Source organism: Sturnus vulgaris, chromosome 12 (genome assembly GCF_052056855.1).
Source record: "Sturnus vulgaris isolate bStuVul1 chromosome 12, bStuVul1.hap1, whole genome shotgun sequence".
Lineage (NCBI taxonomy): Eukaryota > Metazoa > Chordata > Aves > Passeriformes > Sturnidae > Sturnus > Sturnus vulgaris.
Genome location: NC_142254.1, coordinates 12,675,061 through 12,701,085, shown reverse-complemented (window position 1 = coordinate 12,701,085; position 26,025 = coordinate 12,675,061). Strand labels below are relative to the sequence as shown.

Sequence of the window (26,025 nt, the reverse complement as noted above, 5' to 3'; positions counted from 1 at the left end):
AAAACATTAAAATATCATTGTTCTTTTTGCAAGCTCATTGTGAAATGAAACCCAAGTGTTTGTCCCTTTCATAATTCTTCAAAAATACTACGTTTGTGCTAGATTTAATTAGTTAAGCCTAGATTTAATTAGTTAAGTTAGAGAAAAAAAAATACTTAGCATATTTGAAAAAGCAGACCATTAATTTAGATTCCTAAGCATAGATCAAGCTGCCTGCATTTGGACGTCCAAGTTGGGAAACTTCAGAATGCTTTGTAATTCAAATAAGTTTAATATTGAATAATTGCCATAAACAGTTTGCCTTATTAGGTTCTAGTAAAAAAATTGACTTTGATTCTCAGATTAACATTGAATAACAGATTATTTCAAGAATATTTGATCTGAATATAGATCATTAAGAAGTAAAGGGAGGAGGAAAAGAATTAAGTTGATTAAAACAAGATTCATTAGGTATTAGTCCATACTGAAGGCATATACTGCCTATCTAGTGAAAAAATGACTGTAATAAAAAGTTAGGAAAAAGTTTAGTGAGCTCTATTTAAACAAATTCAATTTCTGCTAAAACAGAAACCTCTGAGAAAAAAATATTAGAGAGATGAGACAAAATTAACACTTTGTATAATAAAACAAATCAGAAGATCAGATCAAAGTCAAAAATTGAACAGCTTCTCTATTTCCTTCTAATTTTCTTGGTGGAAAACAAAATCCAACAAACAAAATGCAAACCTAAAAAATCCACAAGCAAGCCTTGGAAGACATTAGTATCTACTTGGGGTTATCTTGCTGGTTGGCTTTATTTTGGGATTCTTTCTGGATTTGAAAGAAAGATTTTTGTGTTTAGAGCTATATATTCTACACTTTTTTGATTAAAGACTTTTCCACTCGCTAGGTGGCTTTAAAAACTTACTGATTATTTAAATCTTAATTTCTCCAAGGACAATTCAACGAGTGAGTCAGGAGGGAGAGTGAACCTGAATACATGAATTTGGTAGAAATCCCAATGACTTGCTGACTCGGAATTTGAGAGAGGTTAACATTTTTTCTGATATAATATTCTCCTCCAGTGAAACATTTTTGGTTTCTACTATCAGAGAGATTTGTTTTTCAAGTGATGGACTGCCAATCTCCTTGCTTTTATCTCCTGCAGGCACTTGAGTGCATTTTTTGAAAGTGTTCAGTGTGGTAGGTGCAGAGCTACCTCAAACTGTACAATAGGTGCAAGATCATCTCACCTTCAGAACCTTGTTCATGTTGGATGCCAGCTGAAGGCTGAAGGTTTGCTGCAGACTGGATTTCTGTGCTAAACACTTCCTTTCTCCACTGCTAACTAAAAGAATATGAAGATGACACTGAACACTCTAATTTATTTCTCAGAGTTCTTTTTCTGCATGACTTCGTCCTTGAATTTCCAGTTTTAGTGTTTTAGCAGTTTCACATCCTGTGACATAAAAAATGGATTGTGTCAACAAAACAATGTAATTGGTTTCTTATGATTTTATGATACTTTCCAAAATATCTTCAGTTAACCAAAAAATAAAATGGATTTGAACAGCAGGCAAATTGTTATTAAAAGGATTATGAACTTTTATCTATGCTGAGCATTTGCCACAAGCCATTTAGATGTGAAATTGAGAATGAACAGAAATGTGGTTTTGTTTCAAGCCATTTAAAGAACTGTTCATTTCTCCTTCTCAGCTAATTTTTCATTTTTAAAATTGTATCTTCACTGAAATTGGAATCAAGAATTGAATTGAGGGGCTGAGGGGGCCGAGGGGAAAAGGGAATGGGGCACAGTTTCCTCCAAGGAAAATTTTTCCCCATCATTCACTAATGGCTTCCATAAGGACTTCACTAATTCCATAAAGACATGTGCTCTGGAAAAGTAGCAAGTCAACAGCTCAAGGGATATGACAGTAGAAGTGCCAGAAATTTTAAGCTGTTTAATCACCATTGCTATTGGAATATTTCCCGCTAAAAGCAAGCTTTCCAATAGTCAAATTGTATACTTAAAATGTAGACATTTTATTATACAATACTTCAATTTCAGAAGAAGTGTTTATTTCTGAAATAGTTTGGGTTGAAAGGGACATTTAAAGGTCATCTAGTCCAACCCCCTGCCACTGACAGTGACATCCAAAGTGTGGAATTTCCTCATGTTGATGAGGTGCTAGGAACCTCTTCTGCTAATTGCTATATACCATTTGGGGCTGAGCAGTTTTTTAAAAGCAATTTGTCAATTTATTGCAACGGGCCTGCCTAATTTATGTTGTGCATCCCCCTAGATCATTGGTGTCAAAGGTTCTGTCACCTATTTCGGCAGATTAGTGAAATAGCTTTCATTTTCAAATGCTTGGAGTGCCCAAGTAAGCAAGGGAATTCTGTAACTTATGCAGAAATAAATAAAATATACTCTTTTGATCATGCTTATGCATATTTGTTGAATGCAGTATAAAGACAATTTCTCCTGGGAGGGGGAATGAGAACTGAAAAAAGCATTAGCTCATATAACAGGGCTTTAAAACTTTTAGTGTACAGTTTCCTTTAAAAGTTTGTTTTTAATGAGAGCAGGCTCAATATCAGCCTATAGAAGTGGACTAACTGTTGGGATATTCATTGTTTGTTTTTGTACATTGTGTCCAGAAGAATTTTGTCAAGATATGTATGATTTCTTCATTAAGCTTATTTACCACCTGGCAGTTCTGTTTTTGTTAATGCTATGTGCTTTGCATCTTTAAAACTTTATTTCCCACATCTCACAAGTTCATTCTTTCCCGGTCACTTCCTCAGGGCTGAACAAAGCATGAGTACAGAGCAAAGAAAGAAACCTTTCCATTCTACAAGCAGACCTTTGTGCAAACTGCACACACACCCACGGGCTTTGCTCTGCACCATCACGTTTGTGCTCGGTGCTCACTCACCCAGGAAAAGAAGCGTGGGCTCTGGAGAGCTCATGTGAACAAAAGGTTACAGTGGGGTGGATACTCCAACTGGATTAGGTCGTATCAGCTCTCACTGAAGCTGTGCATTTCAGTCTCCTCTGCATGCCGGCAAAGTTCAGCAAATAAAAGGCAGAACATTATCTTCTGGTTTAGGAGTTCACAGGAGGGTTTTGGAGCAGGAGGTTCTCATCTGTTTGCTGTGAAGCTCCTGTGATCAGGTGCTTTGCAGTGTCATGGCAGAGAAGGGTAAATAAATTTCTAATTATGAGAATCATAACTTTGGATTATCTGACTTTCATTTCAAACCTAAACTAGCTTTACACAATATCAATTCTCATTTCCACATTTATTTCCTCATTAAAAAAAAACTATTTCTTTGTACCTGATCCTCTCTTCCTTCTGATATGAGCTGTGCTCTTCTGAGGTAAGCTACCATCCAAGAGAGTGATAGTGGTTCTGGTAAGTCAGCTGGGACACTGAATATAAGGTTAACCATTTCTCTATTTTCTCAATCTGGTAAAATGGATTTTATTTTTTTTACTGTTCATTACAATAATCATCATTACCAAAAGCTGTATGCTATGGCACTTTAACAGGATTTGCTTAGTTGGTTAACATTTGTTGGATTTATTTATGCACAATCCAGTGTCGCCTGATATGAAAACTTGCCAAGGAATATATTTATTTACCATTTAATCTAACTGTAATATAGAAGAGGTGCAGAACCAATCATAGGTCATAAAATAAGATAGCTGTACTTTTTGTTGTTATTAAAACACCAGAATGTTGTCATTAGGCATCATCTGCTAAGACTAAGATCAGAGGACCAAGATAAATTAAATTTTCAGTCAGGAGACTAAAATAAAAAGTGTTTAAATACACTTGGAGTCCTCTGGAAACACTTCTTAGTCACAGGTAGTGAACAGCTTTAAAGCTTGGTGATGGTTTTCTTTTTTTCTTTCACTCTATTTAAAAATAATTGGGTATTGAATGGATTTAAGAATGAGCTAGCAAGCATAAAGAGTTGATATTCTGTACATTTTTTCAGACAGAAAATCTTTAAATCATGTGTATTTTTTATATGCTCTCCACATACGTAAAGGAGCCCTGCACAGTTGTCAAGTCCTTTTATCTGTGTTTTTTAACAAAGAGAATGTGAAGTAGACACATAGCTTGTCCTACAGACTGGAGAAATTTTCTGCTAAATATCCTTTTTTTCATTCTTTCTTACTGTGTGAATCTTGACAACGGTGTATTTTCACGGCTTCTGCGTGAGCACAACAAATTCTCATTATTTCTTGAAAATCACTACCTGTGAGCCAAAAATTAATAACAGCCATTGTCAACAGCACGTTGAGAAATATAATCTCTTTCCTGAACTTCTGGTTTGCATTTGAGCTCTCATCTCTAAATGATTTGCTTTCAGGATGCAGCTCCTTGTATTTGTTTCTTTGTTGATCTGTTCAGGTGTGAAATCCCATCAAGAAGGAAGTACTGAGGCAAACCTTCTGTCTGGATGGATGGGCAGTAGCTTGGATGTTAGCAGCAGGTTTGAATTAAATAAGCCAAGGATTTGGATCTGAATTTAGCAGTGAATACCAAGACAAGAGTTCCCTCATACCCCATGAGCACATATAAAGCTTTGATGTCATTGTGATCTGCAATGGTTTGTTTTTCACGTCAGAACACTGATGAATAGGAAAAACATTACTCTGCCAGCCTCACTTTTGATAATAACTCCTCTCTTTACCCTGACTAATACAATGGTCCTGCTGTCAGTAGATTTTTATGGGATTGTTTTAGAATTATATACATATTTCGTTAAATAAGAGTTACTTTGGTATTTGAAGTATGCTGGTTGTCTTGCTCACTTCAGAAATTCTGGCTTGCAGGTTAAGTTTCTATTAAAAGGCATAGCATTGAAACTAATCTTCCAGTAAATTAATTAAATGGTTTAATGCCATGAGAAGTGCTGAAGTTTTAATCAAATGAAAATGCAATCTCTGGGCAAAATGTTCCCATCTCCTTTCACTGGGACAAGCTATGCCTGGTTTGTTTACTCTTCTTGTACTGTCATGCATGACCTGCAGCAGGGATCTTACCAGCTGCTACAAGAATTCACGAGAAACACCTAATTTCAAATACATAAGTGGTTATGTTATTTGTAGAACCAGAAACTTTTACAAATTATTAAGATGGTCACCTTGACATGTTTTTCTTTACCCTCCCTCTACTCATATGCACTCTGACTTCACTTGGTATAACAAACTAATACATTTCTCCAATTCCAGGGTCTTCTGTCTGTTTTATCAAGCTAAAAGACTGGTTTATGGAACATGGTAAGTATATCCAAATGTAGTTTATAGAATATAATGGGAAATCTAGCCTAGCTCTTACTATAGTGAAAGTAGAAAACAGAAATAGATTGAGTTTCTCTGGTGTCTTAAAATGAGGTCTTAGGTTTGGGAAATTCATATGCAGGAACTGGGAATAATCTACAAGCATTATGGAGAAAGAGGTCTGAGCTCTAAAGTCTTCACAGAAATTAGCACTTAGAGCAATTCTTTTAAAGTTTGTTATTTAAGCTCCTAGTGTTGACTTCTCCAGGACAATAATGTAAATATCTTTCACATAAGATGGATCTGAGAACTGGATGCTGTTGTATCACCATGATTACAGCCTAAGGAGGATCAAAATCATGCCCAGAACCTCACACTTAGTTTTGCATCCCCACTTTTCAGTTTAGAAAGGATTGCCTTTTCTATGTATTTTCTACAAACACTTCTCTGAAACCTTCCTTGGTTGTTTTGTGACTTTTCTGTGTTCATTCCAACTGGGTTCTGCAGGACCTGTTAAATCTGCCATGGAATTCTCTTCTACCACAAATCCAATAGAACATTTTACCTCCTCCCTTCAGTGGGGTCCCAGGCCATCTAGTGATCTGTAAAATATTGCTCCCAACATCTAGAAGCAGAATTGCTAAACAGTTGAGAAATGGGCTTTAGAGCCCTCTGGAAGAGAGCCACTTCCAAGCTGACCTAGGAAGTGTGGTTTCCAAGTTTTTCTAGTTTTATCTACAGAACAGAATTTTTACAGTGCCTCTTTGTACACTTTCGTATGATTTTTACTGCATTAATGTTGTGAGGCTTTAAGAATTATTAGAAAACTTTCAGTTCTACAGCAAGCCTGGAGCCTAACAAAATAACTCCCGAGTTTGCCTACAAAATGGATTCAAAATTCTTATGCTTTTGCAATCAGTGTCTGATATTGGACAGCACTGGAGACAAGACTGAGCTAATCATAGGCATAATCAAGCTAATATAACAATTTTTGTCTTTCTAGCTTCTTGCTCAGTAGAGTAAAAATATCATCAGAAAGTACTAATTTTGAAGTCTTTGCTCAAGTAGATAACTTAATCCTCTGTGTATAAAATATCAGCTAAACAGTATTTAAATACTAAAAAATGTAAAATAAAAGTTGCTACAACATCAGACACCCTGAATAGATTAAGATAACATAAGGAAAAAGAAAAGTCCAGTGGAAAGTCACTATGCATCTGTAATCCTAGTTCTTTTTTCAGTTCTGAACTCTGTAAATAAATGCACTAGACATAGTTGGTATGGGTTTGGATGAGATTAAAGTCACTTTATTTGCATCATTTGGACTAATTCTGATCTCTGCCATTATATAACGGAAATTAGAGAAAAACACAGAAGATAACAAGAGTATTGCAATTTCTTTGGTTTTGCCAACTAAAACTCACAACTATCTGCATGTGAGAATGCAAAACTGTTGCATTTTTTTAGCTTAATTTATAGGTGGACGACAAATGTGTATTCCATATAGTATCTGACATGAGGATTACATATGGTAATAAAGAATAGACCTAAGGATGAAATCTCCCTTGACAAACAGATGAAAGATTTGTTTAACAAGAGGCTGAAAATAAAGCATAAATTAAATCTCACTTTCATCATTCACATGAAATTTTTTTAATCTTTATATGCTGGCTCTTTCTGAGAGGACACTAAACAATACAGAATTGAGTTTTGGTTTTTGTTTGTTTTTGTCAGAGAGAGTAATTTCCAGAAGAGGTTTTGTAATGACTCAATAGTAAGTGATTTCTTGGCCTGTAAGTATTTGTAGACAAGAACCTGTGCTAGAAAGAATTCTGATTAAATGAACTGCAGTAAGTTTTCTTGACATTAATGGTAAAGGGTTTTTGTAGACTGTTCCAAAGTATTCAGTAGCCAAAGAAAGCTCAGTTATGTTTCATAGTAGCACTTTGCCTAATCTGTCCACTTAGCAAATCAGTAGCATATCATTTTGAATGTAGTAAACGTGAACTTTAAAAAAATTTCTTTTTTTCCCCCTCAGGCAGGATCACTGAGCTCCTACCAGAGAATCTGTGGAATACACAAATAGATTTTAAAACCATGGAGAGCATTACATAGGAATGGGTTTTAGTTTTACTGACATAGAAGTGGACTGTAAAAGACACAAACCAGTAAGAACTTAGGCTGTAGTTCCTAGGAGACTGAAGCCAAGCCCACCCATCTGTGATCAGAACTTTGCAACCTGCTGCTGGTCTGACACTGGTGCATATGTGGTGCTGTGATTGTGCTTTTCAGAAAATCAGTCTTTGGTGAAAATGAAGTTTTCCACTCCCAGATTTCTTAACTGTAAATGTCTGTGCTGGTGGAAGGGAAGGAAGCTGAAATAAATAATTGTGAGAGAGTAGGAATGCAGGGACCCGTGGGTAACTCACTTTGAGGGAGCATTTTCATGTCAGTTCAGGGATTATGCATTTGTGTTCTATTCAACTCGACATGAGAGGGGGCTTTCCTTGGGTCCTGGTGCTGGATCTGTTGACTGACTGGATGCTGACAGCTGTGGAGATGCATTACCATGGAATCCTCCTTTAGAATCCCTAAAACATCTCTAGCTTGAAATAACTGGGATGGATGAGATGTTTTAGGATTATCTGCATAGGTTTATGTAGATATAATGCTCTTTAAATCCTAGAGGATGTCAGAAATCAATCAAGAGTCATGGATAACCTTGGTAGGGGGATTTTTTGCTGAGCTGGTTTATTCAGGTGGAATAGATTTTTACTTTTTTTTTTTAATGCCAAGTATTTAAAAAAGAAGTTTATGTTCTTGTCTGCTGTGGCAGCATCACAAGGCTGGCTGTTACAGTTTGCCAACCTTGCTTACTCCCAGGATTTTGCTAGTTCTCATAGCAGCTGTGATGCACCAACATCTTTCTTCTTGTGATACGTGGTCCATTATTGATTAAAGTACAAGGGCCAAAGTTCTGCCTCACTTATAACATTGAATAATTCCTGCTTGTAAAATCCCTTTTACAATGATGTTGGATAGAGTTTGAGTAGCAACTGCAGTGGCAGATTTGCACACAAAATCTTGCTTGAGACAAACTGACCTGTGGCTAACAACTGCTGAGGAAGATATTTCTACATTTCTTTATAGAATTTTATTGCAGTATGCAATAGTCTTACTGCCTTGCTTTTCCTGTGCTCATGATAATTTTCATCACCTTCACAGTTATGTTGAGCTTTGCCATAAATAAACAAGTTTAAATGTTTTCCCAAACCATGGAAATTAAGATCTAGTGACCACAAGGTGGACAACCACTCGTTTAAGTCAGTTGGAGTTTTTTGTTTATGGCATCTGTTGGGCCAGCAGCTACTTAGACAATGTTTTAAATATTTTCTTTTTTGCTTTTGCTTATGCTTTATTTTTCTGTTTCTAAATGTACTGTCTGTCTGTATAATAATAATTAGCTCTTCTCATAGTAAAACACTGGTTCCACTGTGATTTTTTTAAAGCAAAAATGCTTACTTTTACTTTATCAAGTTGCAGGAGTAATTTCAGAGATGGGTGTGGGCTAAAACATCTTTGCTAACGACTGTATTTCGATCTTCTAATTTAGGCAATAAAGAGTGAAACTGAGACCACAGAGGAGTCTACCATTAGTTTAAGGAGAAGCAAGCCTTGCAATCCAAGCCCTCTGCTATGGATAGACCCATCATTCAGATCAATTATGAGATCTTTAATTTGGACTCTGTAGTGACTTTTACATAATAATGTTGTCTTCGAACTGCATTGATGTGGGTCACTGGCGAGCATTAAAAACAAAACTGAAATCTGAGATGCTGTAGTCAGAAAGCAAATGCTGAGAGCTGTGGTCATGACAGTGTAATTTCTGTCTCTCTTGATCTCCTGGGATATCATAACAAATGAACAGAGAGCTTTCAGCTTCTCAAGCTGTGAGAAAGAAGAATCATCATCCTTCAGAGAGAGATGAGAAATAAGGAAACTACACTCCATTTTACAACATTAAACTCTCAATTGATATTTGGTCAACTTCTAAGTTTATGTGGTTTAGAAACAGTTACAGCAGGACTTTCAATACTGAGCCAAGCAGAGGAAAGTTTACAAATACAACCCTTGTTCCAATTATGCAAAATCATCATATTTAGGTTTATGTGCCCTGTGTTCTGTCTTTCAGCAGTATTCATTTATTGAGCTTCCAATTGGTTTATTTCTCAGAAGTCTCAGGAAGATGCTTACTTGTTGACAGTCATTCCAGTTATTTTTCCAGAAAACACAACTGTTTAATTCTCAGATCTGTTTCTTTGATGTGATAATTTCAGATTTAATCCCAGGTTAATTTATTTCCCTTTTCGTTGAAGGTGTTAGAAAGTCATGTGAAGACACGGTTGTGTTGTAGGTCCTGTGCTTTGCCTTTGTAATAACCAGAAGAGCTGTTATCAAAACTCAGGTCTCCCCCTGCAGAGGCTGCTGCACGTGTAGAAGATAATGAAGGTGGTGTTAGAAAACCAAGTGTTCGAGTATTTATTTACTTAAGTATTTATTTTTATACTTCTAGGACATCAAAATGTCTGCCTTCTGTCTGTCTTCCAGAGGCACTACAGAGAGTTTGGCTGGAATGGGATTCCCTGGAAGGGCACCTTTAGTTTTCTGTGATCAGTGCCCCTGTTTGTGTCACTAACTGGGAGCTCAGGCAGCAGTCCTAGATATTTCTTTTTCTTACAGTACAGGATATATCTCATCTAATATTGGGTATTTGCATGTTTTGTCTCTGTCTGGATGATACATAGTTGAGTGTCCTATGGTTCTTTGTGTCTCTGTGGCACACCTTGGTCATCAGCAGGGTACAGGAAAAAGAGCAAATGAGGGAATTCTTGTAACATTTGCTCAGTACTTTGCTGAAATAGAGTCTAAAATATCTTTTAGCAGATAAACAATCTCTAACTGAAAAAAATATCAGAGGGCAAATGATTGTGGATGCTTTCTTCTTACAGTAAAGGGTAGAAGAGATATAGATAATTTTCCTGCCCCCACAAGGTAACAAAATTCAATCAGAAGAGTCTGGAGTAAAAATTGCCAATTCTACAGCACTGGGTACATAGTGTTACAAAGGTCTTTGTTTTACTGTTGTAAAGCAAATGAGGATTAGTTAAGTAATTTGGTAATTGGTGAGGAGATGAATTGTTTAAGATGCAGAGCTTACTACACAGTGAGACGTTCCTTAATTCATCAAAATTTGAAACAATATGATTTTATAATATAAAATTATGTATTATATTAAGGAATGCATTTTCTAATACTGATAAAATTTTTAGAAAATTTAAGCCTTCCTACTTTCAGTTCCTCTCTCTAGATGAAAACATGGTCCTGATGAGCAAAAACCAGCTTATGCTCCTTTGTCAGGGTGCTTTTTTAGTGGTTTGTGTTATATACATTGAAATTATTTGGTATTATTACTGACCTCTAGGGTGAACTGTTCTTTACCACAGGAACTCACCTGTCACAAGCCCCTCAGCAGAAGCCATTGAATTGTAGTCTGAAGACAAAATACAGTGAGTCTCTCTTCAGATAAAAATCCCACTTTGAAAAATGCTAGGTTCTAGGGATTACACAAATTACAGTTCAAATTGCTAAAACTTTTTGAAGAGTGTTAAAGGTTTAGGTATTTTCCTTGAAGCACAGCAGAATAATGGAGACATTTTCTAGCTAATTCCAGCCACAAGAAGAATAATCTTCCACAGAATTTTTGTCCTTGATTAGCAAAGTAGCAAACCTTTATCTAATCGGTCTAGAATTTCTGCTGGTTTTTTTAATGGCTTTTAAATTTCACTGGGCTCTGGAAGACTGGTCAAGTACCCAAAGGAATGGAATGAGTAGCATATGTTATATTCATGGATTTAAGGACACTTTTGCTTTGAGACAGATGTGTGCAGTGATGGAATAAAATTACAAAAAGATGTTTTCAGGCACTTCAGAGGCTCAAATTGAAGTGAGTTGTAAATTCTGATTAGCTAAGGTGGAATGATCTTAGAGCTCCATTTGGCTCACCCATAGCAGCCCAGTTCTAACCCAGATGTCATTTTTACACCTCACTCTTGCGTTCTATCTACACGATTCTCATTTTCTGTGACTGGGTACACTGTACAAGATACTGCTGTGGGCTCCTTCCCTTTCCTGTCACCTCAAGGTGGTGAAGGCCTCAAGTTTTATGGTGTATTTTAAATAGCCCTTTAGCTGCTTTCTTTTCAATATACTTTTTGAAAGCTGTTGGAATGATAAATTCAGTCTGAGAAGCATGGCTAATGTGGGCTCCTCTTCAAAATTTGCAGTTGAGGTTTTTATGAACTTTGTGCAAAGATGCATGTGATGTAAAGCAACAGAAGATCAGGAGGCAGGGGATTAGGATAGAATTGCAAGTAGTAAATTGCTAATATTTCTCTAGTAGTAAATCATGTTTAGTTAGAATTCTGAGGCATATACCTCAATGTGCCTTCCAGTGTATCCATCACTTGGATTTGGAACATTGAGAACATAAGGTTATTAAAATTCTCTACATCAGTAACTGATTTCTATTGTACAAATAATGGATCTCCTGTGTAGGAAAAAAATAATTTAGTGCCTTAGTTTTATTTATTTTTTAATCTTTCTGCATCCTACCAAAAAAAGTATGCTGTGAAGAGCTGTGAATTTCTTTTCAGTACTTGATTGATTGATTCTAGCTGAAAACTGAGCTGGATGCTCAGAATTAATTTATGCTGGAATCTCACTGCTTCCCAAGTACAATTATTCAGAAGTGGAGATTTCATTACTTTGCTGTTTTCTTCACAGACTGCTGCTGATTAACCAGAATGTTAAGATTTTCTTTCAGTGTCTGATGAAGCTATTTTTGCTTCTTCAAAGTAAAACCTGCTGAGATGAAGTGGCAAAGGCACTGATGATATAAATGGCATACTGTGTCAGCTCTTACCTCAATCAGCTTTAAATAAACATTTGTTTGAAATGGTGAAACAATTAATGTAAACACAAAGTATCAAATTCAGCTCTGGAATGAGCCAGTGCCCAGCTACTGACTCCTGCTGGTTTATACCAGTGTCCAAATTGAGCACAATTATGTCCCTCATACCTGGTGAGGTTTCCAAATGACCCTCCCTTCAGACTCTCAATGGTAGAAGATGATCTTCCAATAGGAGAAGAAATAAAATAGCAGAAGTTGCAAAATGGAGCTCACAACTGGGCAGGCACCGCTGCAAACAGAAGTAATTTTAGTGTGTTGACACTGGTTTCTTAGGAAGAGTGATGAAAAGAGGAGAATTCTGTGAGCACAGTTTTAGCTAATATGAACTCTTCATAGAAGAGATTTTAAGAGAGAAATTCTGCAAAGACAGCTCAATATCAGAGGTGAAGGATTATGCTCTCAAGTCTACATACTGTAATATATTGAAAGTTTCCACAAGTTTAAAGGTTTTTTTAAAGTAGAATGTATAACACTTGATGAAACATAGGCTAGTCTGACCCTCTGTAATCAAAATGGGTTTTTGTGCTACTGTGCTCTTCTTGACTCCTTAGATCTTCAAAATTTAGTTATCTTTCATCTGCAGACACAATTATTTAAAGGCTGCCTTCAGTTTCCTCTTTGAGCTGTGAACAATTTCAAAATTTCAAACAGGGACAAAGAAGTACCCAGAAATAAAACTATGGGTTCAAAATGTTTTAAACACTGTGCAATAATAGATGCTTCAGTGTTATTTAATGATTCTTACTTTATAAAAATGAACATTACACTTTAATATAGAGTTTCAACCCAAATAACCCTTTTGCATCAGCAGAAAGATGTTGAACTCCAGTGTTTTTTCCTTCAATGAAATAGGCAAAACTGGAGTACTGCATTATTTTTGGAGCAGAGCCCTTAAATTCAGTCACTGCTAAAGTGTCAGTGTTTATTCTGTGAAAATTCTAGCTAGGGCTGTGTCCACTAAAAACTTTTCCAGTCTCTCAGTTGATTATTGTTTCAGATGTCTGCCATGACATTTTTGGAAAAGAGCTAGTTCTGGAAAAAAAAAAAAAAACAAAAAAAACCCAACAAAAAACAAACAAACAAACAAAAAACCCCAAAAAACCAAACCAACCAAACAAACAAAAAAACCACCAAAACCAAAACAAAAACAAAAACAAAAAAAAAAAACAAAAACAAACCAGACCAAATCATACACAAATTATACTATTTTGGAGGGAAAAAAATGAAAGAATGTTTTTTTTAAAAAAAATGCAGGACTTTTACCACCCCACTGGCTGTCTAGTTAAGTACCACCTGAATGGGAAGTGAAGGTGTTAGTTCCTTTTTTTCCTGTTATAAACAGCTAATTTATGTAACCAGAGCAGAGAAATATACACAGAGGGTAGGGAGTTGATTTTTTTTCCCTTTTTCTTTGCCCTTGGGTTTTTATATGTATCATTAAGATGTACCAAAAAAAAGATATTAAGTTTATAAATGAAAGGAAGCTTCCAGACTAACTCAGTAAATTTGGATTCTGGAATAGTGAAAGAAGCATTTTCACAGGTAACACGAATGTTATGAGCCATTCTTTGTAACACCTTCATTTTCCCCAATCCATCCTATATGCACTCTGCTCCAGACAGGAAAGATTGGCTATGTGAATCTTGCAATAAATTGGATAAATTGGAGTGATATTTTAAAACATAGCATTTAATGTTTTTCTCCCTGTCTGCTGCTAAACTCTTCAGTGGGTAGTCACACAATTTGCACAGTGGTCCCTGCCAGCAGTCACTGCTCACTGCAGCTGCACAGTTCCCTCCCGTTGGATTCTTGGCATTTGGGTGGTCAGCTACACAGAGAGGATTGACTGGTTTACTTGATTGGTGCTTCTGTATTTAAAGGCAGATGTATTTCTAGAAAATATAAATGTTATCCATAACAGAAGGACATATCCTGAAGCCTCAATGGAAAGCCAATATATTTTTATAATTATAACAGGAAATCTCCAACTTGTTGACTGTATCAGTACAGTGAAAACCTAGTTGAAAGGTCAGCTCATCATACTATTTATAATACTAGGTTGCATTTGCAATCCTTCATTGCAATGGGACTGTTTTGTTTTGCAAGACTAGCCAAAGGAACTGAATTATTGTTTGTTAAGTACAAATATCACTGAGTTTTAGAATTTTTTAAAATGGAAAATGGTTATATTTTCTCTATGTCCCAAGACATGACTATGTAAATGGCAGTTGCAGGGCTTGAATCTCATTTTGTATGAAGGACGTTTTAAAATGAGGCTCTGTAAATTCAAGAATGGTTCTGTCATGGAATTAGAGTAAGAATATATTTATAAATTATTAACATTAAATTATATACATCAGAAATACTGTCTTCATTGTTCTGCCTCATATGACGAACATCTACATTAACTTTCTCTATACTTTATTATCTACAGTACATGATATGCCTTCATTGCCACACTTCTTTTTTATTCAGTGACAATTTTCTTATTTTCATTGCATTTTATCTCTAGTCATAAAAAGTAATCTATATTTAATATGGCTGTATCCAGCCAGGGGATTAAAAATCTAAAAATATTTTTACTCCAGCATGTGCCAACAGGCTTCTATTTCATGGCATTCACTGTCAGAACAGAGAAGGATGTGGTCAGGAGGAAATTGGTTAGTCTTTTTGATCAGGCAGAATATTACCTGAATTATTTTAAGAGCTGATAGGGAAAGGTTTCTTCCTAGATCGAATTTGCTTTGTTGAACAAGGCAGCCTACATTAAAACGTTGTTAATAAGTAATTTCCTGTCTCAATCCCCTCTCTAATATCTGTAAAGGGATCATGGCCTGGAAGTATTCCATATTAGTGTCTAAAAAGTTCTAGTAAGTGTACTGTGAGCTCTAGATTTTGGTACATGTGAGAATGTTTCTCTTTGTTGTGGTGTTGCCCACCATGCCAAGTATAGGGAAATACAATGAAAGCACAAAAGCTATCAAGAAAATTAAGTTGCATACAAAAGACACCTGTAAGAAAGCAAGCTGATACTATTTCATGTGCAAAATCTGTCTGGATTTCCAAAGGAACTGGATCACACACATAGATTCTCTGCAGAGCTTTCCCTGAAGAAGAGATGCAGTCTCATCTTAGTAGCTCACAAATGAACTGTAGATGTATTTTGCAGTGATCTTTTTCCAACTGATTTGTCTTGGAGTTCATTCAGCCTTGTATGATTGTATTGTTCATCATTAAAAATGCTGCAGTTGCATAGGTGATTTGTCTTGAAATGGCACAGGTTCTTTACATGCTTCAGTTTTGCTTGCAAGGTACTGATCTCACTACCTGATATTTGGAAGATAAAAAGAATTCAACTTTTGCTGGACTATTGCTCTCCAAATTTTAATTGTACTGCTATTCTTCATACCACTATATGTAATTTGTTCTTACTTAGTTTTCATTTGTCTTTTTGCCACGTGGTGCATTCTGGTTCAATTTCAGGTTAGAAAACAATATATTTTGATACACTGCATATCATTAATGAAGGTAAAGTATTTGATATTGTCTATAGCAAAGAATTACAGGAGTCACGTTGGCTGCTGAAACATGCCGAAGTTACTCTCTTCCTATTATGGTCTATTTATTTTAGCAATACTTGCTCAAAGCAAACACTTGTTAAAAAAAAGTCAACAGGACTTTACTGATCACATTTTGTTTCTGTTCCAAGTCCCAGCTCAATGCCTGTCCTGAGCCAGGTTGTGGGCAAACAGGGCCTGAAGGGCAGCAATGATGGTCACAGCCATTTCCATCTTTCTGCAGCAAGCCACCTCGGCAGAGAGCACTGCTGCTTTTCTTTCCACTGGGCTCTTGTCAAAGGGGGCAGAATTAGAACCTTGTTTCTCCTCTCACTTAGTTTTATATATGCTCGCTAGGAAGCGAGATATTACCAACTATGGCTTATAGGGCTCCAGCAGAATCTTCTCAGCCTGGCTGTCTGCCAGGAAAGTAGAATCTTCAGAAAACACAAGGCTATCATATCTGCCTGAGATTTGTGAGGAAGTTGTATGTGTATGTGCACTACAGAGCACTCATGCAGTAACCCTGATGTTTCTCCTAAAGACTGAGTTTATGGTGTAGTTGATATATTGCCAAAATTCTAATTGTGGTTACTGTTTTTCTGAACAAATGTATATGCTCACTGTAGTAAATCAAATGTATTTCAGAATGCACATACATAACAAATATATGTGGAATTTTTGGACATATGGTGACCTGTTTGGTGCTGCTGTGTGCGCATAGCTGATGTGACCTAAATACAAAATAAGTAGGGTATGTATGTACATATGTATGAATAACAGAGATGATTCCCAGGGGAATTGGGAAAACCACAGGAGTCAGAGACATGCAGGGATACATTGCATAAAATATCATGAATAACAATCCGTATGTTACAAGTCTTAGAATCTGAGGAGAAATAATTAATAAAAGAACTGTGCAGGAGTTGTATGGCTTGGTGGTTTTATCCATCCAGCAACAGCTACTGTCATTATAGGTATTCACAAATTATACCACCATCAACATTTTGTCTGTTATAATTTTCTGTGTTCACAGATGGGACCTCTAAACAGACCTTTCCAAGTATAATTCCAGTCATAATTCAGTTTTCATAGTGCTTTGTATAAATGTCTGTTTTTTGATGATACACTGCTCTAATTCATTACAGCACTTTTGTCAGTTCTAGACTGGGAAAATTGACAAGAAAAGCCAATTGCTTTTCATGTAGTATTGGTTTATGAAAGAGTTTCAGGACCAAATTGCACAGACGTATGTCAGAGGGAAATATGATCCTGTGTGCAATTTATGGATTTCATGGTGTTGAGCAAGGAAGGCTAAGTAGAGAAAACAGTGTTTTATAGTTAACCTGTAACCCCATTGATTTGAAGCACGTCAGTTTTAAGAAAAGCATCTGTATGCTTGACTAATCTATATTAAGCATTGCAGTTATCCTTATAAAGAATAAGCTCATTAATATTTAAACTACACATTAGCTGCATCTCTTATAAGGACATAATATTCCCCATAACTTCCATTAATTATCACCAAATTAACATGGACTGAGAATAACTGATTGAGAATAAATATTTCATATTTTAAGCCAAACCTGAGTAAAAATGATAACAATACTTTTAGCAACCAATTGTCTGCTCGTTTTAGAGTACATCTGTTTGTAAAAGAGATGCAGCTAAATTTTGGATTGAGAGTGGATCATGCTGGAATTTGGACTTTGCTCTTATCCCATATTGCTTTCACTTTGTGTTGCTTTCCACTTGCATGTTCTAAATGAGCCTAAATTTGAGCACCTGTGGGATAACTGTGATCTCCCAGAGCTGTAGTATTTTCATTCATTTAGTACCCATTGATCTGCTTATAGTCTCAAGGTTAAAATACACAGTTGCACAGATGTGTGTTGTAAGCTCATGGTATCTGGCTGTACCACTGAAAGCTTGCTCTACAGATGGATATCAACTGAAGCTTTTCTCAATACAATGCAAATTTTATAAGCTACAGCTCAGAAAACAGTTTTTGTGCAATGACGTGACAGGACAAGCTGAAGAAGCACTCTGTGCTGTGTCATATTTATTTGATTCTCATTTGAAAACATAATTCCTGCAGGGAATTCTGTTTCAGCTGCAGAATGGAGGCCTGTGAACAGCTCTTCATTCTGCCTGAATGTTCCCTTATGAATTGCTGATGGTTAGGAAAGCTCACAGTGACAGAACAGGAGACAGCAGCTTTGTGCTTAGATGACAATAGTCTGTGTCTGTGCTAACAGCAACTGGCACCATTAACTACCTATCCATAGACTGAGAGCAGAACAATTATCACTGCATGCATTAGAATGATGAAATCCACTCTGTTTCTATAGTAACAGGAGTGACAAATTATATTATGACCTTAAGAAAGTACAATGTGACCATTGCTTTTTTCTATTTTTTTGCAGTTTTACAAAGAGCCGCAATTCTCAGAGGAAATAATGTTTAAGATGATGCACACAGATAAAGGTAAGATGTACTTTACCAGTAACAAAGAGATGCAGAACATACATTCAAGTTGGAATGTTGATTTTTGACTTTTGTTATGTAGACACATACCCAATTTAGCGCTCTTTGAAGGAGATTCTTCTTTTCAGTGTATTACAAATAATTTTAAGTGGAAGCTTTAGAAAAAATAGAGTATGAGAAAATATAAAATATAGCAAGTAAAAATTTTGTAATTGTTTTGACACCTGGTCTAAACTATCATATGAAAAACAGTTGGATATTCTGAGCTTTCTTCCTCAGAAGAACATCAAAGTATTAACACTCTGTAAGAGATTAGTTCATGGATATGTTTATTATACTGCAGGATTTTTAAGCCTGTCCAAGCTAGCATGTATTTAGTTTGTTTGTTTGTTAGTAGCAGAATGCTGTGGCTAAATGTTTTGATAGGTTTTGAAAAGCCTATCTTTATAGATATTTTATTAATATTACAGTATAAACCTGTCAAGAGAGAACTGTTCTTGAGTTCTTTAAACTGATTTCAGCATTCTGTTTTAATATTGCTTTGTTTCATAATCACCTCCCTTTTCAAATGATATATCATGTGTAACTGTGCAGTCATTTAGTAACAGTCATAATTCTTGAAACATTTAATAATTTACAACCTTCCCTCTCCCTACATACTTGCCTTGCCCAAAGCCTCTCTCCTCATTATGTGCTAAATATATAGAGTGCCCCCTCTGGAGCTGGGATCCTCTGCCATGAGTGAAGGATTATGGAATTTCTCTTCAAGTTACCTACAGCTTCAGGAGTGTGACACTAATCCGTGCCTGCTGGTATTTCCTTGCATGTTACAGACATCAGCAGACAAAGAAAGGAGAACTTAATTGGAGCTCTGTGCTAAAACATCCTGTTCAGTCACTTGGTGTTCTTTCTTTAGATGCAATAATTAACTGCAATCTTGAACTCATAAGATTTTTTTTAAACTAAGATAAACCATTTGCCTTTATAATAATTCCAAGAGTGTCTATAGCTATGTGTTTTAGAGAAGTTTTTAACCTCCAGCTCATTTTAAAATTTCATGTCACTGCAGTAGAGCATAAAATACAAAAGCATATTGTATCCTAATGCCCCTTTCTAAGCCCTGGCTTACACTGCTGATTTAAACTGTATTTTTTTAATGCATGTGGATGTTTTGAGTTCTTTTTCTTTTTTTTTTTTATTGTGCTTCCCAGTGTTTAAAGCAGGTACTCTCTGCACTGGCAATGATAGTGATGAACACAGACATGTTTCTTTAAAAATGCAAATAATTGTATTTTAGATGATAAGCAAGCATTCTATTCAAAGTCTGAAATATTCAACTAATATTATCTCCATTTCTAAGGGGATTCAACTGAGCAAATCAGAAAAGTTAAGTAAGAGTTAAGATGCTGAATATTTCTAGCATCTAGATTTGCATATTTTATATGTAGTCAGTTATATGAATATAAATCTTGCCACTCATTAGCCAGATTTTACATTACGTGTGAATTAGGAGATTACGTGACTGCCATCAGAGCCAGCAAGGAAACTATTTAAATAGAACAGGAAGAATTAAGATTGCTGTTGTTCATGGAAAAAGAGCAATACTCAAATCCACCTAAGATAGTTCCTCTTCTGGAGCACAGATGGAATAAAAAGCTCTGTTTAAGGCACATAATGACACTATGTTATCTGATTTTATGAGATCTGAAAAACAGAGAAGTCAGAATGTACTCTGTACATTCTTCATTTGGATTTTGATGATTCTTATATATGTATGTATGCATGTTCTCTACTACTCCTTTGATAGTTCATCTCTGGATGGAAGGAAGATTATCAAGAGAATTTGTGTGGAATGGAGAAAAAAAGGAATGTAGGTTACTTATGCTGTTCTTGGAATTCCAATAATAGGATTATTTTTTCATAGTTACACAGTTATTTCGCTTGCTCGTTCATGGAAAATATGTAGAACTGTTCATTTGCACTTCCTGAGGGTCTTTTATAACTACAAAAGCTGGTTTATCCTGCTCAAACCATGTAGAATTTCCCAGTTATTTTATGTTAAACATCTGAGATGACCACCTAAAAAAAGACATGTGGCACCAAAAGGAAAATTTTGTGAATGAAGAGTTAATGTTACAATTGACATACAAATACACTAGAAATCTTCTAAACTTCAATTAAATTTAAATTTAGAAGTAATAAATCAAATTCCAGCTAATAATAAGATCCTTAAAGGAGATTGCACAGTTAGGCTGTGAACACTTGTGAGTACACATTGCTTGTTAAGCCATAAAAAGCTGAAGGATCATAACAATAGTTAACCAGTGAATTCTGTTCCACACACAGACATGCATCAATAAAATATTACTGTAATAATGTTGATATTACATTAACAAACAGTGTTTTGTTGTAAGCAGTAAACTGAAAAAGAGCTGTGATAAGGATAGATAATCACTGTGCTTTCTAAGGCAAAATTAACAGCTAAATATGTCTGATTTTAGTTAGCATGTACCAGATTGACTTTTTATTTTAGTGACAATTTTCTACTTGCTGAGCTTCTGTTTGTTCATGCAGTTTTTAGACCATAAAATCATTGTTTCTTAATCCCTACGTCAGCATAGCTACAACATCACTATTAAGAAATATTACTTTTTTCCCCTCACACTGATAGATGTGCAATTATATGTTGTTGTTCACTCACTGATCCTTCAAAACTGAACAAAAGTGAAAAAATTAAACTACACTTCTCATGAAAACACCTCAAGCAAGTTTTCTAGTTTTGGCAAATCATAGTGAAGATCAGGGAACAGGATTCTTTTCAAACTAGGTGTTCATTTGGAAATGAAAATGAAAAAAATAGAAGTAAAGTCAATGAATGACAGCTCATTTTATTCTGCTGCATATGTTCGTCTAGGACTAATGTACACAGTATCTGCAGTTCGTTCTTGTTTGCCTTCTTGTTTGCCTAAAGAATTCTGCTCAAGATCCTGAATGTTAACACATGCCTTAAATTCCTTTTTGTATCCCTATTTTACCCCTGCTGCTACAAAGGTTCAGAAATAGTTCTGCTTTTTGGCCTGGAACGATGCAGAGTCTGTAATGACAGACTGCAGGGATGAGCAAGTACAGAGAAAGTTCAGTAAATAAAGAGCAAGGCTGTGGTTCCAGTTTCCAAAAGGGAAAGGCTATATGCAGGACATGGCTTTCAATATAACTGGAAGTTTCCATTCTGTGGTTTTAAACATATGAATTTCAAATTAAGCCTAGGGTGGCTTTGATCTGGTAAGATTTTATTAAATGGAATATATTTCTAAATTTTCCTTATATCTTCGCTTCTATTCTTTAAAGAATTATTCTTAAATTATACAGACCAATATGAAAGTATTTTTAAAGTTAATAATGAGAATGCCAAAGACTAATCTACCTATATAATCTGATTTTTACCCTTATTCCACCATTTCTGCAATATCCTTTAAAATATTAATTTGATAGAGAAGCGAAATGTCACATAACTTGCATATGGATATGAATGTAAGTCATGTGTCCATGGCATATGGTGTTCAGCTAAGCCTGGTATAGTTGACATATGTCTAAGTAAAGTCTCTTTCTGGTATTAGGTATTTAAATTTCTTCCTTTGTATTTGCTGTAGATAAGAAGATGACATGGGACATTTATAACAGTCAGAGATATGATTTTTCTTGAACAAATTGTTCCTGTTTACTTGAACCTTTCCAGAGAGTTACTGGAAAAAATTGCTATGCACAGTGAAAACACCAAATCTCGTCTGCTGGTAATAAATTCAATTTGGAATAAACTGCAATCCAACCTGACTTACTCTGTTGTCCATAAATTTGTGACATCTCAAGGACTGGAAGACTTCACTCTTCTGCTGTCATTGCTTGCTGTCCTATACTGAGGGAATTTACTGACATGTTTTGGGTAAGGTATCAGTAGCCTGGTCTTTACCTTTGATTTCCAGCTTTTTGCTAGGCCACTGTTAAATCTGTGAACGTCTGCAGTGTCCAGCAGAGCGTCCTGCTTAGTTCTTTTAATCCCCCGTTCTTGAGTGTGGTAAGAAACACTGGGTCCCAGAATGGAACCACTGGCTTGTCATACTGCAACAAATCTGGATAGCAAATCTTTCCAAAAATTGGATTCACTCCTCTAACGTTGCCATAGCAATATCAACTGCACATTTTGAAGTGAAAGTTTTTAATTTAATGTGAATAACTGAATTAGGGAAAGAGCACTTAAAAGCTTTAGATGTATTCTACTTTCCTAGACATCCATAATAATAATGTATCTTAACTTGAATTTATTCTAGGAAAAGGAATGAGAACAAAGAATTGTTTAGTGGCAGAGTATGATGTCTTTTAATTATGTAGTTTACAATGAGTGCAAAAAATGTAGAACACCATTTGTAAAGTTAAATTGAAACACTAAAAAGAAGTACTCAGACTTTCGTAGCTTCATGAACTACACTCCTGAGTGATAGTAGTCTTCTGCTCTTGGCTTTATTTCCTATAAATTCAAATACAGTAGATGAGATATGTACAAATTATCTACCACTGCAAACAAATTCCTGATCCAAGCATGTACATTTTCTTCTTTTATATCCTCCTTAATCAGCTTTGTACTGTGATCAGCTTTGCAAATTTTGCTTTCTGCTGATGTATAGACTTGGTATGTTAAAAAATACCCTTTACAAAGAAAGAAATAAATCAGAAATGTCAGGATAAATTTACCCGATTTTTAACTACCTAGTGTGTACTGAGGATGCAAATCTAAGGAGTACACCCAGCTGGCATACCACAAAACTCTGCTTTTATGGTGGCAGATCTGTAGGGCTTTTGATGCTGCAAATAAGGTGGCACTTCAGTACAGTCATTGCAACACTGTGGCTGCAGTAAGAGACTGGATGACAATTTAGTTGGGGTGGTTCTGGTTTTTTAAAACTGTGTTTTAAAGGAAAATGTTTTTCAAATACCTCTTCTCCACACTGCATCAAAGATCCTATTTAACAAGACCTGATTCTTATTTAGACCTCAAAATTCAATAGTGACATGTTAAAAATACGTTAACTGATTGGAACTTGCTGGTTGAGCAGAAGTTTAGGAGACTTAGCTCTTTCATTTAATCCTAAATGGAAACTGCTGACTTCTTTAAAGAATCTCTCCCTTTAATTGCAGACTTTGCTAACACAAGGCTGTAAGTCTGGGCTTGAAATGGTAAAGTACAAAGCACGCAGTCCCAGAGATTTTTGAAAGAGTCGCCTTTTAATCTGGTTGTTTGGTTTCATGTTCTTTGTTCTTTGCTATTTAAAGTTTGTGCATAAGGTTGTGCTCCTGCATGATCCTACAGTGACTGTAGAGCTGTTAGTGGTTGTTATCCTCGAAGCCTAAACTGCTCTCTTACAGTACAGGAGCGTGTCATTAGTTCAGGGCTGTGTTGTTATCTCTGAATCTTTTTGCATCCTTGGATTTTCAGCTTCTAATTCTAACACTATCACTAACTAAAATTACACAAATAAAATGAGGTCTTCCCAAACCCACCATTAATTGTCAGTTTATGTAGTCATATGTGTCTGGATGCTGGCTGAGATTAAATATAGATCTCCCCAGTGCTTATTGTTTGTGTTTTATTTGTCCATCCTAGGATGGAATGCTACATAATGCTGCAATTAAACCATGATTTCTATATACAATATGTTAAAAGCACCCTCACACTGTGATGACTTAACAGCAAAGAGAGCTTTTTCATTAATAATTTGTTAGTATCATGACAAAGCTGACCAGTCTTTCAACTTCCATTTTGCCCATTAGGTTACAGAGGAAAACATGGCATACTCTAAACTGTGTGAATTAGGGTGTAATTCTGTTGGAAACAGAGCATCATTGATGGGTAGTACAAGCCAGGATCTTTGTTCAAAAATAATGGAATTCAAGGGATTATGGTGGTTATAGCCACAGCATTATGACAGGAGAGAGCTTGTCTTTGGATTACATTATCCCAGCTACTACTTTGTCATTTCAAAGTCCAAACTCATTTTATTAAAGGATTGCTTTATTTTGAAGACAGAGGAAACTTCCTTCTACCTAATGGACAACATAAATCAACATGTGGGTATTGGGAAAGGAAAAAAAAAACCCTGTATTTTTGGTTTGCCACAAAGTTGTTTGCAATGCAAAACTGCCTGTAATTTCAACATACAAATACAAGCCTGATTCCCTCTGCATTTGAGGGAAAGCTATTTTTGACAATTTAACCTCCTTGAGTGATACACTTTTAACCACATTATCTTTGTGGAGCCCACTTTGTAAGGTGCTGTTGCTACCAAAATAGCCGTGGTTGGGGTGCTGGTTGCTCAGCTGTGCTTAGAGCACCAGGGGCTCTTTTACCAATGTAAGTGGAGCAAATCATATTATACAGCAAGAGAATCTTATTCTAGGCTGGCTATCTACCCAGAGACAAGAATAATCATGCTGAGAAAGTAAACAAGAATATAACTGTTTAACTGCAGTTATTTTTGCATAGCAGAGGAACTAGATATTGAAGTATTATTTTCCAGTCCTGTTTTTAACATGTAAAATGTTGAACTGAAATGTTGGACTTGGAGACTTACTATCCCAAAGTTATCTGGCCTTACCAGTTAAAGATATCAAGCAGTGGAATAGAATTCTGAAGAAAAATGGCTGATATGGCAGTAAAATACATAAATTCAGAGTTGGGATTAAAAATAAAGACAGGAAAGCATATGAAGGCATTTGGAGGCAGCCATGGCAACCATTTAACTTCTTTTTCTTTCAATTACATTGTCATTTAAAACATTCTAGGCTTTTGACTCAGTTGAAATAGTTATAAAAATTACTTTTATTCTCCAGAAAAAATTATATTTTGTTCAATGTTCTCACTTCCTTGCCTTCATATGAAGGCAAATATAAGCAGTTTTCCACTGAGTGAATTATTTCCCTATGAGACCTTCCTTTATTTCTATCATTGAAAAGAGAAGCTCTCTTTTTTTTATTCGTGGAGCTTAAAGGAAGTGCATGCCAATTCTTACTCAGAGATTCTTTTCCATTTTGTTACAGAATTCATGCATCCAACATCAACGTAGCTTAAAAGTACTCTGCCTGCTAGATTCCTACTTAAATGTTTCCAAGCTGTTACAAGGCATGTGAAATACAGATCCAGATCTAATTTAGAGGGTTTTGTGCAATCATGCATCACAAATATAATACCTAGGTGAATCATGGATATTTATTTACAGGCCTAAAAATACACTTAATATTTACCTTATGAATAAAATATCCTGGTTGCCTGGGAAGCTCCAGACCTTGAGCTGTACAGCTTTGACCATAGAATCCATTGTGATTTGTGATACAACATTACTTTATAAAAAAATGAAGTCTGGAGGATTACAGCTAAACCTTATAGTCTTAGTAATTTCTAATACATAAAAAATCACTGAGTTCTGAGACCTGCTATCAGTTCTGAGTTTCAAGTTTGGTAGTTACACCCAAAGCTATGAGAATTAAACTAATGGTTTAGACAGTAACTCATCACTAGTGAAACTAAACCATGGTGGTATTATTTTGCAAATGGTTTTAAAAGAAAAGCAAAACTTAATACCTATGACTCCCATGTGGATATTAAATTGTATTTTAGCATCAGC

General features: G+C 35.7%; 1 long non-coding RNA gene across 1 annotated transcript; it reads left to right on the top strand.

The window, feature by feature from the left end:
* Nucleotides 1-3,822: 3,822 nt before the first annotated feature.
* Nucleotides 3,823-23,973, top strand: LOC148222370 (uncharacterized). The gene is made up of 3 exons (XR_015806303.1): nucleotides 3,823-5,278; nucleotides 18,292-18,352; nucleotides 19,059-23,973. It is a non-coding gene; the product is annotated as an uncharacterized LOC148222370 (long non-coding RNA).
* The last annotated feature ends 2,052 nt before the right edge of the window (nucleotides 23,974-26,025 follow it).